At 47.1% G+C, this 14,528-nt stretch overlaps 1 pseudogene; it reads right to left on the reverse strand.

Moving 5' to 3' along the window:
• Window positions 1-5,960: 5,960 nt before the first annotated feature.
• LOC115502303 lies at window positions 5,961-12,481 on the reverse strand (annotated as a pseudogene).
• Between the last annotated feature and the right edge of the window lie 2,047 nt (window positions 12,482-14,528).

The following is a 14,528-nucleotide window of genomic DNA, read 5'->3' on the forward strand; positions in this document are numbered from 1 at the left end:
TCTCATAGTTGGGGAATTCAACTCCCGCATCAGGTTCTGCACTGGCAGCGCAGGGCCTGCTTGGGATTCTCTCTCAGCTTCTCTCTCTCTCTCTCTCTCAAAATAAATAAACTTTTTTTTTAAGTAATCAAAACCCAGCAGATGCAGGAAAAGCTCTCTGCCTTTCCCACAACTGTCTAATTTACATTGGAAGGAGAGCCTGTAATAGGAAGAGAGCAATTAACAGACACTTCCCTTTGCCTAAGGAATTTATCTGCCTCATAGAGCAAACTTGTGTTTCTAAACATCTTTCACCTTCTTGCTAAAAGCTTTCTCCTTTTCATATCCTCAGACCTCTGCCCCTCTCTTCAGCTCATGTGAGCTTCATGTGCCCCATTGTCTTTGAAATTTCATGTCTGTGGATTCCCTGTATATGCACTCATTAAATATTATTTTCTCCTGTTAATCTGTCTCATGTCCATTTGGTTCTAAGTCCATTTAGAAGGATTATAGAGCAGAGGAAGTTCTTTCTGCCTGACAGTTTCTAGGAGTGGAACTGCTGAGTGAAGTTCACTTTAACTCTTTACTGCCAAATTTTTCCAAAGCGTCTCTACTATTTTAAATTCCCACCAGCACTGTAGAACTGTTCCATTTTCTCCACCTTCCTGCCAATACTTGGTGTTGCCATACTAGCGTGAAGTGGTATCTCAATGGATTTTTTAAAATTGTGGTAAAATATACACAAAACTTCTATTTTTTAAGGGTTATTTATTTTGAGAGTGAGAGAAAGTGTGAGTGGGGGAGGGGCAGAGAGAGGAGAGAATCTCAAGCAGATTCTGCACTATCAGTGTGGAGCCCAATTCGGGGCTCAAACCCACAAATCTCGAGATCATGACCTGAGCTGATGTTGGACACTTAACTGACTGAGCCACCCAGGTGCCCCTAAAACTTCTATTTTTAGGTGTATAGTCCAATGACATTAAGTAAACACACAGTTCTACAACTATCACTCCTAAACATCTCTCCAACTTTTTCATTATTATAAACTGAAACTCTGTGCCCATCAAATAATAGTCTCAAGGGGATTTTAATGTATATTCTCCTAATGAATAATGATGTCAGGCATCTTTTCTTGTGCTTATTAACTGTTTATTTTCTTTGATAAAATGTCTACTCAAATCTTTTTGCTCATTTTTACTTGGGTTGTCTTTTTTTTTTTTTCTTTCATTTTTTTGATGGTTTATTCATTTTTCAGAGACAGAGAGACAGAGCATGAGCAGGGGAGGGGCAGAGAGAGAGGGAGACACAGAATCTGAAACAGGCTCCAGGCTCTGAGCTGTCAGCACAGAGCCCGACCTGGGGCCCAGACTCACGGACGGCAAGATCATGACCTGAGCTGAAGTTGGACTCTTAACCAACTGAGCCACCCAGGTGCCCCTACTTGGGTTGTCTTCTTATTGAGTTGTTCAAATTCTTTATATATTCTGTATTAAGACTCCATATATATGTACAGGTGTTTCATCTCGGCCTGTAGCTTGTTTTAATTTTTGTTTAATGTTTATTTATTTTTGAGAGAGAGAGAAAGAGAGCATGAGCAGGGGAGGGACAGAGAGAGAGAGGGAGACACAGAATCCAGAGCAGGCTCCAGGCTCTGAGCTATCAGCACAGAGCCTGACATGGGGCTCGAACTCATGAACCGCAAGATCATGACCTGAGCCAAAGTCAAGACACTTAACCAACTGAGCCACCTAGGCGCCCCTTGTTTTAATTTTCATAATGACATCTTTTGAAGAGCAATATTTTATTTTTATTTATTTTTTAAATGTAAACTCTATGCCCAACATGGGGCTTGAAGTCACAACCCTGACATCAAGAATAGCATACTCTACTGACTGAGCCAGCCAGGTGCCCCTTGAAAAGCAATATTTTACATTGTGATGAAGTCTAATTTGTTAGTTTTTCCTTTTATGTTTTGTCTTCTGGTTCATATCTAAAAAATTCTTTGCCTAACTCAGTCAAAATTTTTCTCCTATTAGCTTTATAGTTTTAGCTCTTACATTTCCATTTATGGTCCATTCTATGATAACTTTTTTTTTTTAATTTTTTTTTTAACGTTTACTTATTTTTGAGACAGAGAGAGACAGAGCATGAACAGGGGAGGGGCAGAGGGAGAGGGAGACACAGAATCTGAAACAGGCTCCAGGCTCTGAGCGGTGAGCACAGAGCCCGACACGGGGCTCGAACTCACGGACGGTGAGATCATGACCTGAGCCGAAGTCAGACGCTCAACCGACCAAGCCACCCAGGCGCCCCTATGATAACTTTTTAAATATTTATTTTGAGAGAGAGAGAGAAAAAAAACTCAAGTGGGGGAGGAGCAGAGAGAGAGGAAGAGAGAGAATCCCAAGAAGGCTCCATGCTGACAGCATGGGGCTTGATCCCACACCTGTGAGATCATGACCTGAGTTGAAATCAAAAGACAGACACTTAACTGAGCAACCCAGGCACCCCTCATATGTCTTCTTTAGTGAAGTGAGTGTTCAAGTCACTGACCATTTTTTTAAAAATTAGGTTGTCTTTTGTAAGTGTTCCTCATAGGTTCTAGATTCACATCCCTTGTTAGGATTTGTTTTGCAGATAGTTCTTCCAGTCTATGGCTTGCATTTTCATTTTGTTGAAGTGACTATTGAGAAGCAAAAGTTTGGGCGCCTGGATAGCTCAGTTGGTTTAAGCTTCTGACTTTGGCTCAGGTCATGATCTCACGGTCGTGGGTTTGAGCCCCATGTTGGGCTCTGTGCTGACAGCTTGGAGCCTGGAGCCTGCTTCAGATACTGTGTCTCCCTGTCTCTGTCCCTCCCCTACTCTCATTCTGTGTTTCTCTCTCTCTCAAAAATAAACATTTAAAAAAAAGAAAAGCAAAAGTTAAAAATTTTTATTAAGTCCAATTGATTTATCTTTTTCTTCTCATGCTTTTTGTTATACTTAAGAAATACACTAAATCTGAGGGCTGACCAGAACCTTTTAATACAAGGACCTTTGCCTATGGTTCTCGGGCATTCACTTTCGAATGTTCCCTTTCTGTAAAGAGAGCTTTCCAATGATTCTTCCTTTCTGATCTTATCCTCTAATAAACTTTTGCCTGCTACTAAAAAAAAGAAAAGAAATCCACCAAATCCAAGATCACTATGTTTTCTTCTAGATTTTTTATTGTTATGAGTTTTATGCTTACATCTATGATCAATTTTGAGTTAACTTTTGCATATGACTTGAGGTAAGCTTACAGGTTTGTTGTTGTTACATATGGCAATTCAGTTGTTCTAGCACTATTGGTTGAAAAGATTACCTTTTTCCTATTGAATTGTCTTGGTCTGTTTTGGTACATGGAACCCTAAAATCCACTTGGTATCTGGTTTCAGGCACTGAGTGGATCTAGGGGCTCAAATGATGTCAGAAGGGCTGCTTCTGACCATCTCTCAATACTTCCTTCTTCTGTGGCTGGTTCAAAGGACAGCCTTCCTGTAGAGTTAAGATGAACATTAGTAGCCCAGTTCATAGGTGCTCAGAGCCATGAGGGCTTTGTTTTAGATGTTCTGGCACATGCACGTGCATGCACACACACAGCTCCACAGACACAGACATGCATACGCATACACACACACACACACACACACACACACACACACAGAGTAGGCCAGCTGCCTTGCACAGAGCCCTGATGGGGAGAGCAAAAGTCAGATTCAGATTGGGACTACTTCACCAAATCAAGGACTCTTTGCCAAAATACTTCGTTTTACAAGACACACACCTAGGTGACCATTCAGGAAAAGGGATTGAGTTCTGATGACAAATGTCTGTCCTATGTTGCTTGCAGGTGTGGGCTCCACATGGCTCAGCTGAACATTAACTCTAATCCCAAGGAGCCCTTCCATGTTGGCAGGAGGCAGTTGTTACACCCAGGAGGGAGAGCCTGAGCAGACCAAGGATCCCTGGGTACTTCATCACGATGGGGAGACTTTGAGCTCCATGTAAATTGGTCCTCTGGGGAGATCAAACTCTCAGAACCAACAGGCCTTTGTTTGCTATGTTCTGGCACCACCAGGGAAATATTGAGGTTCCAATAAGTTGGCTGATGTACAGAGAGCCGTGGTGAGGAGACTAGAAGGCAGGTAAAAGACTTCATTCATGCATTGGGAGCACTGTTATGAGGTCTAACCATAGCTAAAACGTGGGTTCAAGGAGTTGAGCTCTTGATGACCCACGATCCCTTTGCTTGGAAGCCTGAGGCCTCAAGGTTCAAATGGGCTTTATAGTTCTAACCCCAAGCCCCCATGTTAATAGAAGGCAATTATTGGGGCACCTGGGTGACTCAGTCGGTTGTGTCTGACTCTTGATTTGGGCTCAGGTCATGATCTCTGCAGTTTGTGAGATTGAGCCCCACATTTGGCTGTGCGCGGACAGCACAGAGCCTGCTTGGGATTCTCTCCCACTCTCTCTGCCCCTCCCCTGCTCGCATATGCTCTGTCTCTCAAAATAAATAAAATAAAACTTAAACAAGAAAACAGAAGGCAATTATTATACCCAGAAGGTCCAGGAGTGCCATACCTTGGGATGTGGGGAGCACTTAGGCAGACCTGCCACATGCCTGGGACCCTGCCATCCCTCATATGGTCAGCTTCAGGGAACTGGAGGATCCTAAGTGGAGTGGCAACAGCAGTACCGTTGCCCCTGCCACATGTTCTCAGGTAAACTCTGCACCAAAAGCCTTCATGTCTTGGGATCCCGGGGCTCCAGACAGCCTGGTTTGTTTATTTTCTGACACTTGAAAGTATTGAACCAGGAGATATGCAGCCCATATATATCGGTTGCATATATACCTATAAGTTTTGTAAAGAAGCTTTCAACATTTATGAAATCAAAAGGCTTCACATAAACGTATGGTTCCCTCACTCCTCTTGGAAAACCAGAAAATGGGGGCAAGCATATATTGATTCCATTACCTCTGACTCCTGTACCTGGGGACAGCCCTGCTTCAGTGGCAGCAAAAAATAGCAGATGATGAAGATCATGGACACTACACTCACCTGGAATATTGGCTGGGCTACAAAAATCCTGACCTACAAGATCTCCCTTTTCTCAGGCCCAGGGTTCCTACCTGTGCAGTAAGGGCCTTGAAGTGACCAGTGCAGGAATGCTACAGGAATCCACACCACCATTTGCTCAGGCAGTGAGCAACATACCACTGTTATGTCCTTTGTTCTAGAGGATAAGATGAGAATATGCAGGACTTCCTAAGACCTGCAGAGCAGAGTCTCTCCTATGGCCAAAGTCACTGTCAACAAACTTGGCAGACAATCCAAATCAGGTTTTTTTTCAATTGCTTTTTGTTTGTTTGTTTTCAAAGAGCTGTTGTTTCTTCATCTTTTGTGGTATAAATTCCACCATGGCTGATTGAACTCAACTAAATGTTGAGTTGAACACAACCAGTTCTTGTGAGTGGGTGTGATGTAACCCAGGCATAGCACCAGCCATTATCTCCTCTGTTTGCCAGTGTCCCTGACCTCAAAACCAGTGTTTCTGTGCCCACTGAAACAGGTTCTACCTGCCTCCTGAAGATCTTACGTGCAGTGATACCTACCTACAGATTTTGGACATCAGGGGCCTTACTCCTGGACAGTAGCCCCTCAATTCTACTGGAGAATGTGGGACATTCCCAGGAACAAGGTACCCAACTCCTGCTGCCCAGGAAGTACTGGCGAATGTCCAAAGCTCTGGGTCTTACAGGTTGTCCTGGCATCCAGGACACAAGATTTGACCCAGAGACTTTCAGCCTGTCCCGGAAGCCCTTGGGCCTAGACTGCAATCTATTCCTTGCCGTCCCACTGTTCAAGTTGAGGCCTCCCAAAAGACCTTCTCCCTTTTTATCCTGTTAGAGCCCAATTCATTCTCCATTTCCCACACACACAATGGATGGAGTCCCAGTATTAAAGATGGCTTCAATAGTAAGGCCTTTATTACCACACACTCTGGAGGCAGGCAGTTCCAGGGTTGGTTGATTTGGATACTGGACAATTCCATTGCAGGCACCATCTGTAGACTCAACAATGGCCACAATAAAAGGGAAACTTCTTCTGCAAGTCCTCACACTCCAGGTCAGATCCTCCTGGGGAGAACAAGGTCAGGACTATGCCTGAACTACTAGAGACAGGGCAAAGATGGAAAATGAGGCCACCCCCAAAGAGCTTCCATCACTCATGTCTCCCTCCAGGGAATGAGAGAGCACAAGATCAGCCTTCCCTGAGTATGCTGACATGATAGTTACACGCTGTGGGAAGATGTGCTGGCTGGCAGAAGTGAGATGGCATCTGGCAGTGACATAATCTGGCGAAGCACCTGGACGGGTTAGAAAGTGTGGTGAAGCTCCTGAAAGCTTCCATGTATCTGGCAATCTCCTGGTAGGGGTATTAGGATATTCAAGTTTCAACTTTTGGCTTATGGCTTCTTTACAAGGGTTCCTTTCACAGAAGTTTTCTTAGGAGTGAATCCTTTTTTTTTTTTTTTTTTTTTTAATTTTTTTTTTCAATGTTTATTTATTTTTGGGACAGAGAGAGACAGAGCATGAACGGGGGAGGGGCAGAGAGAGAGGGAGACACAGAATCGGAAACAGGCTCCAGGCTCTGAGCCATCAGCCCAGAGCCCGACGCGGGGCTCGAACTCACGGACCGCGAGATCGTGACCTGGCTGAAGTCGGACGCTTAACCGACTGCGCCACCCAGGCGCCCCGGAGTGAATCCTTTTAAGGTGAGCAAGGTGAAAGCCCCAGCTAGTTAGTGGTTTTCCACATTTGCCACACTCCTAAGTGTTTTCTTTGGTGTGACCTTTCTGGTACTGAGTGAGGCTAGCGCTCTGGCTGAAGGCTTTCCTATGTCCACTGCACTCCAAAGGCTCTTTTCCAGTATGACCCTTCTGGTGTTTAGAGAGGTTTGAGCTGTAGCGGAAAGCTTTTTCCGCATTTGTTACACTCGTCAGGCTTTTCTCCAGTGTGAACTCTCTGGTGCTGACTGAAGATGGAGCTTTCACTGAAAGCTTTCCCACACTGACTGCACTCATAAGGCCTTTTTCCAGTGTGAACTTTCTGGTGTTTAACAAGGTTAGAGCTATAGCTGAAGGCTTTTCCACATTCACTACACTTATAAGGCCTTTCTCTAGTGTGAACCTTCACGTGCTGAATGAAGGCAGAGCTTTGACTGAAGGCTTTCCCACATTCCGAGCACTCATAAGGCTTTTCTCCAGTGTGAATTCGCTGGTGTGGAACAAGGTTGGAGGGGCAACTGAAGGCTTTCCCACATTGGTTGCATTTATAAGGTCTTTCTCCATTATGACTCCTTTGGTGCAGAATAAGTTTGGAGGTTTGCCGGAAAGCGTTTCCACATTCACTGCACTCAAAAGGCGTTTCTGTGTTGTGAACTTTCTGGTGCCGAACAAGATGAGAGCTGTTAATGAGGGCTTTCCCACATTCTTTGCACTCATAAGGCCTTTCCCCCGTGTGTATTTTCTCGTGCTCAACAAAATCGGCAACACAGCTAAAGACTCGCCGGCACTGTCTACACTCATAAGGTCTTTCTGTGTTGTGAACTTTCTGGTGCCGAAAAACATGGCAGCTGCGAGTGAAGGCCTTCCCGCGCTAGCCACATCCATAAGGCCGTTCTCCGGTGTGAACTCTCTGGTGCTGAACAAGTGAGTGTTTCCGGTGAAGGCTTTCCCACAGTCGCTGCAACTGTGATGCATTTTTCCAGTATGAACTTTCTGATGTGTCCTCGGTTTTAAAAGCTGGCTGAAGGCCTTCCCACATTCCTTACACACGTGGGATGTTTCTCCATTGTGGTTTTTTTTGTGATGAACAAAGGTTGAGTCCTCTTTAGGGGCATTTCTTGTTGGCCATCTGAAGGGTCTTTCTTTGGAGTGAATTATCAGGTGGTCAAGGAGCATAAACGCCTTCAGAAAGGCTCCCCCACAGTTGCTGCACTTGAAGGGCTTCTGTGTGGCACGGACTGCCTGCTGCTGCTGGCAACTGGTGCTGGGTTAGAAGGCCTCCTTGCGTGCGGGGCTCCTGTTCTGCTCCCCCGTGGTGTGAGTGGTCTGGTGCTGGAGGAGGTCCTGGCTGCATGTGAAGAGTTTTTCTTCACTGTGCTCCTTCTGGTGCTGGTGAGAGTTTGTACTGAGCCAGAAGCCTCTCCCACATGTCTCACATTCGTGTGGCTTCTGCCCAGGGTGTATTGCCTGATGCTTAGCCAGGTATAATACGTCTTTCAAGACCAGGCCACACATGTCACAAGTGGGTGGAAGGCCACACATGTCCTTCTGGGTGGAAGGACCTGCCTTAGGGGTTCTGAACTGAAACACTCCTGAAACACACTGTTCAAGAGGGGCTTTTTCATTCCATACCAACAACCTAAAAGCAGAGAAATGCTGGTGAAGTGTATGTAGGCTTTGTTGGGAGGGGGCAGCCCCTTTACAGATGTGGATCTGACAAACTCAGGAATGAGTCTGTAGGATCAAGCCAGGATGAGGTAGAGCTTGTGGTGCAGGACTGGGCCCAGGAGGGCCACCGAAGGTGAACACTCAACACATGAGAACACAGGGGTGGGGTTCAGGCTGGGGAGGAGGGGCAGAGACCGCAACTCCTCAGCTTTCATCAGGACCCAATACAGACAGGCTCCAGATCTCTAGGAAAAGGGGACACAGTGGTGAGCATAAGCCCAGGAAAATCCAGCTGCAACCAGGCATCTGGTGCTTAAAGTCTTTATGAGGATATGTGCGCATCTCATGATACGTTGACTGTGGGCTAATGTGGGACACCCCCATAAAGGGGGGAGTGGAGGGGAATAAGGAAGACACAGAGCAGATCAGTGGAGTCATCCACCACCCAGGGCCCAGGGACAAAGTAGAAATGGCAAGAATGTGGTGTCTAAAATGAAGAAGGAAAGTGGAATAAGGTAGGGCTACTGGCTCCGGCAACAAACACTAGTAGATACAGGGCAGGTGCCGAGTATACCCCAATGTAACCTTTGCTCCAGCTCCCACTCACTAGAGCCAGACCCCGTCCCAGCCTCTTTTGCAGTGTATGGAGATATGTCCACCCTGTCAGGCTCTCAGGGTTCTTTGCCCTGTTCCAGGTGAGCAACCACATAGGACTTGGAAGTTGCAAGTCCTGGGAAAAAGATAAGGTGGGTAAGTAGCTGGCCCAGCTAAGAGCAGCCCACCCTGAGAACGACCAAAGGGAGATCATGTCATCTTTGCAACTGGGAAGAAAACTCAATGTTACAAAATAAGTCTCTCAGGAGCATCTCACAGTGGTTCCCATGAGTAATAACCATGTCAACTGTCTATAGGCCATGACATGGCCAGGCTTCCGGAAATGTCTGATATTAAAAAAAAGGGAAGGGGCGCCTGGGTGGCTCAGTCGGTTAAGCGTCTGACTTTGGCTCAGGTCATGATCTCACGCTCCGTGAGTTTGGCCCCGCGTTGGGCTCTGTGCTGACAGCTCAGAGCCTGGAGCCCATTTCAGATTCTGTGTCTCCCTCTCTCTCTGCCCCTCCCCTGTTCATGCTCTGTCTCTCTCTGTCTGAAAAATAAATAAACATTAAAAAAAAATTTTTTTTAATAATAATAAATAAATAAATAAATAAAATAAAAATTTTAAAAAAGGGGAAGAAGGGGTGCCTGGGTGGCTCAGTTGGTTGAGTGTCTGACTCTTGATTTTGGCTCAGATCATTATCTCTCAGTTTGTGAGATCAAGTCCCATGTCAGGCTGTACACTGACAGTGCGGAGCCTGCTTGGGATTCTCTGTCTCCTTCTCTCTCTGCCCCTCCCTTGCACGCACACTCTCTCTCTCTTTCAAAAATAAATAAATAAACTTAAAAAAATAAAAAGAGGGAAGAGCCTGGGCACAGAAGTGCCACTGATCTGGACAAACTTGGGCAGCCAGCCAGACCCTCAGTCCTGAGCCTTTCTCCAGAAAGCTTCAGAAGCAGATATTGGGGCTCCTCAGGGAAAGGAGTAGGCTGTGCTTGTGACCCAGCTCCTCACACACAGCAGATAGTCCAGAGGAAGAAGCAATACCCATGCTCAGCTGTGGGAAGACAGAGATGCTCCTGTTAGAAGGGGAAGGACAGAACCTAGAACAGGAAACTAGGAGGATGGGAGGGCCTTACCCAGTGAGGCCACAAGCGCCAAGTTCTCAAGCATTACATCGCAGTACAGATGTCTCTGAGCTTCATCAAGGATCTCCCACTCCTCCCAGGAGAAGTACATGGCCACATCCTCAAAGGTCCCCTAGCCCTGCCATGATGAGGAGGACAGCTAAGTCAACCAGACCAAAGGGCAGCAGAGAAACTAACAACAAAAACAAATACACAGACGAACCCATATAGGCCTAGGCCTGTGACCCCACATGCTGCCACCTTTCTGGTGTTCAGTCTCTGACCCCCAAATCACTCCTGCCAACACACCCCTAGGTCATCCTTCTCCCTAAGCTCCAATGCCATGGCTGCCACTGTCTCCTTGTATCCCACTGATTACGGTGTCCTCCTTCACACAGTAGGCAGGCAGATAAGTTGCCACTAGCTCTGGGCCTAGTATGTGGGGCCCCACTGCCTCCTACTAGGCAATTCCCCTGGGTTCCCAGATCCTGCCTCCCAGAACAACCAAACTGTGGCTCATCTCCCATAGGTCCCCGCTACCAGGACTCCCAGTCCATGAACTCATACCCCCTCTGCATGTACACATCCATCTTTGTATCCCACATCTCCAGACCCCACCACCATCCCATGAGCCATTCATCCTCTCAGCCACACTACATATTACTCTGCAAATGGGTGTCCAGAATGTGCCTAACTTGGTAAAGTCAACCAGGATCGCATCCTGAGCCAGACTTCCAAAAGTTCCGACTTCCGGAGGTAGCACCCAGCCTTTCCTTCAGTTTCTACCTTTAACTCTCAGCTACCCAGAGTGGGCCACACAGATCTCTGGGACCTCCAAGTCTCTGCCTTTCTCCATGCTGTCCTCTCACCAACCACAGTATTCCTCTCTCCTCCTGATGCACATTCAAAGCCCAGCTCCACCACCTCCCACCCTAGGCCTGAAACATCCCCAGCTGACTGCCACTGAGCTAATCTGCCATCCTGAATGAAACCCCCGGGTCCCAAAGAGGGTGGCCAAGGAAGGTTGGTGAGCCCACAGAGAAGTGAATAAACATCAGCCCTGGTCCCGCTATCATGCGACTTGCATCTCCAGTATGCCTCAGCCTCTGTCCCAGGGACCTTGGTCACTATTTGGACCCTCCTCACCCACACACACCTTCCCTCATGGCCGTTCCTCCCTTCGTCTGACTTTGTGACATCCACCAACCCTGCCCAGGTACCCAGGCCAGCCACCCAGTCCTCAGCTGCCCCAGTAGGACATCCTTCACCACAAGCTAAAGATGCCCCCTCCCAAATCTGAAACAGCTCCACCTTAGTTCACAGGCTGACTGTTGACTGGATGTCTCCAGGCTGAATTCCTCGGCATAACTTAGACCTGCATGTCCAGCTGCCCTTTCAGTACCTCCACCTGGAAGTCTGCAAGGCATTGCCAGGGTCAAAACTGCCTCTTGATCTTCCCTGAAACCTGCTTCGCCCAGCAACCTCCCCATCTCAGTCGATGCCCTTCAATTCCATCTTCTCATAGCTGAGGCCAAACTCCATGGTGATATCCCTGGATATCCACATCATAAAATCTGGCTGACTTGAAAGATCCAAATCCAGCCACTTCTCCCAACTCCAGTCACCACTCAAGCCAAGACACCATCACTCACCTGATCCAGTAAAGGTGCATCCTTATGGGCCTCCCTTTCTGCCCCCTCACCTTCACTCCCTACCCCACGTCTGTTTTTCACTCTGCAGCCAAAGGGAGCCTATGAACACCTGAGTCATATCTCCTTCCTCCTCTACTCCAAACCTTCCATGACTCACACCACCCTCAGATTACAGACCAAGCTGCTCAGGCTACCGTGTCAGGCCTGACTCTTGTCCACCAGACACGAAGGAAACCTTTCACATCCTGGTCCCTAACCCTGAGACAGCTTTCCCCACCTTGTCCCATTGGATTCCAGAATTATGAAACTTTCCACATAACCCCTGGCCAGGACTCAGGACCTCGGGCTTGGGGTAATCCTAGGGTCCTAGCAGCAAAGGAAGAAAGGCGAAGGCGGAGAAGAGTCCAGGGACCCGCCACTCCCCTCTATCGTGGGCTCGTACTATGCGGATGCTGGTCCGGGTCCGCCAGCGCCGCCGCTGCCGCCATTGGACCCGGGCAGGCCCTGAGAGGTTGGCCGGTCCCCACACCTCCACTGGGCCAGGTGCCCGCCCGCCGCCCGTCGCAATCGGAGCCTCAGAGGGGACGAAACGCGGCAGCCGATCCCATCTTCCTTACTGTCTTCCACGCTGGGTCCCGAGGAGGCGCCTGGAAAGCAGCCCCCGCCCAGAGCTCAGGTCCCCAAGGGCGCTATATAACGACCTGTCAAGAGCAAAATGAACGCCCACAACGGAGGCGCCGGAAGTCCCGTGAGCCGCAGGAAGTCGCTCTTCTTCTGTGATTGGCCCATAGCTCGCCGCCATTCCCCTTGGCTTTCTGGTTAGTGTAGTTTCAGCCTCGCATTGGCCTGGAGTGGGGCGCGGACAAATTCTCCGTGGGCAACGCCCAAGTGGCAGCGGAGGGGCACTGGGAAATGGAATCCGAGATTAAGAATGGTAATGGTGTGTCATAGCTTCCTCTTAAAGAGGTCATTCTCGATTTCCTCCCTCAGAGATGTCCCGCCCGTGACCTGCATTCTGAACATGGAGGGACCAGCACTGTGAAGGGGCCCCCGGGAACACCTCTTCTGCGTTTTCTGAGGATGTAAAATGAAGATAATACCTCCTTCATGGAGAGTTTTAGTAACGTTAAATGTGTCTTTAATTCAGTGGTCCCCAGATCAGTAGCATCAGCATCACTGGGGAACTTGCTAGAAATGCAAGTTCTTGTCCCTTCTCCAACCCCTCATCAGAAATTCTGGGACAAGCCTAAACATTCTGTGCTTTGACAATCCCTCTTGGGTATCCTCACCCAGAATAAGCTCTAACTCAAAATCCAGTGGTGAAAGTTGGAAAATACTACAACTTTCCTCATGAGAAGTGACATGAAAAGTGCTTAGCACAGGGCCAGGTACATGGTGCTGTGACACTTAGTAAAGGGAAACCTCACTAAAATGGAGTGCAAGGGAAAGTTCTCACTTGGTACCACTGGAAGTCAAGAATTGCCGACAGAAGAATCTTCAACAGGAAAGAATCATCAATTCCAGGCCCCAACAAGTAAAGATGTACATTGGATCTCCTAGTAGAAATCAACTGCCCCTGCAACTCAACCAATGAGAAACTGTCATCACCCTGAATTCTTTTCTCCAATGGACTTTCTTTCAAAACAGCCCCTCCCACCTTCCTCCTTCCTCTTATAAAATAACATTCCTCTCCTTTGTTAGACTTGCCTAAGGTTTTGCTGTAGCTTGCATGTTCAGAATTGCAATTCTCTGCTAATCCCAAATAAACCCATTTTTGCTGGCAAAGTAACTGTTTTATTTATTTATTTTTAAGTAACTTTTGTTTTTAAGATTGACGCTACTAAATAAATGAGAGAGCTATTGTTGTTATTGTTCTTATCATCATCATCATCATCATCATCATCATCATCATCCCAAGGCTTTCATAGCACTGCCAGGGGAAGGCAAATTGGAGATGCTTCTCAAGAGAATCATTGTTGACATCTGTCAAAATATAAAATGCACTCTTCCTTGATTTAGCAAATAGCCATATAGGCAATGTTCAAAAAAATTTTAAGTATGTTCATGTATTGTGGTAGGCGGAATATACTGACCCCAAAGATGTACAGGTCTTAATTTCCAGAACATGTAAATATGTTATATTACATGGCAAAGGGGAACTTAAATGGTATATGGAATTAAGATTAATAATCAGCTGACCTTTGGGACACCTGGGTGGCTCAGTTGGTTTAATGTCCAACTCTTGATCTCGGTTCAGGTCACGTTCTCACTGTTCCTGGGATTCAGCCTGGCATCCAGCTCTGCTCTGTGCTGACAGTGTGATGCCTGCTTGAAATTCTCTCTCCCTTTCTCCCTGCCCCTCCCCTACTTATGCTCTGACCTTGAGATATGGAGATTATTCTGTATTATCTGAGGTGAGGGAGGGGTGGGCGGACAATATAATAACAAAGGTCTTTAAAAGTGGAATAGAGAGGCAGTAGAGATTGAGAGAGTCAAGAGTGCTGCAATGTGAGAAAGATTCAAGTTGCCACTACTGGCTTTGAAGGTGGAAAGAGCCATGAACCAACACATGCTCCTCTGAGCCTGGAATAGGCAAAGGAACAGCCACCAACCCATCATCCTTGAACACTTCCAGCCAGACCTTTCTCAAGAAAACCAGATCTCTGAGTCTTGCCCACATCGCCTCTCCACTCAGAT

Source organism: Lynx canadensis, chromosome E2 (assembly GCF_007474595.2).
Source record: "Lynx canadensis isolate LIC74 chromosome E2, mLynCan4.pri.v2, whole genome shotgun sequence".
In the NCBI taxonomy this organism is placed as follows: Eukaryota; Metazoa; Chordata; class Mammalia; order Carnivora; family Felidae; genus Lynx; species Lynx canadensis.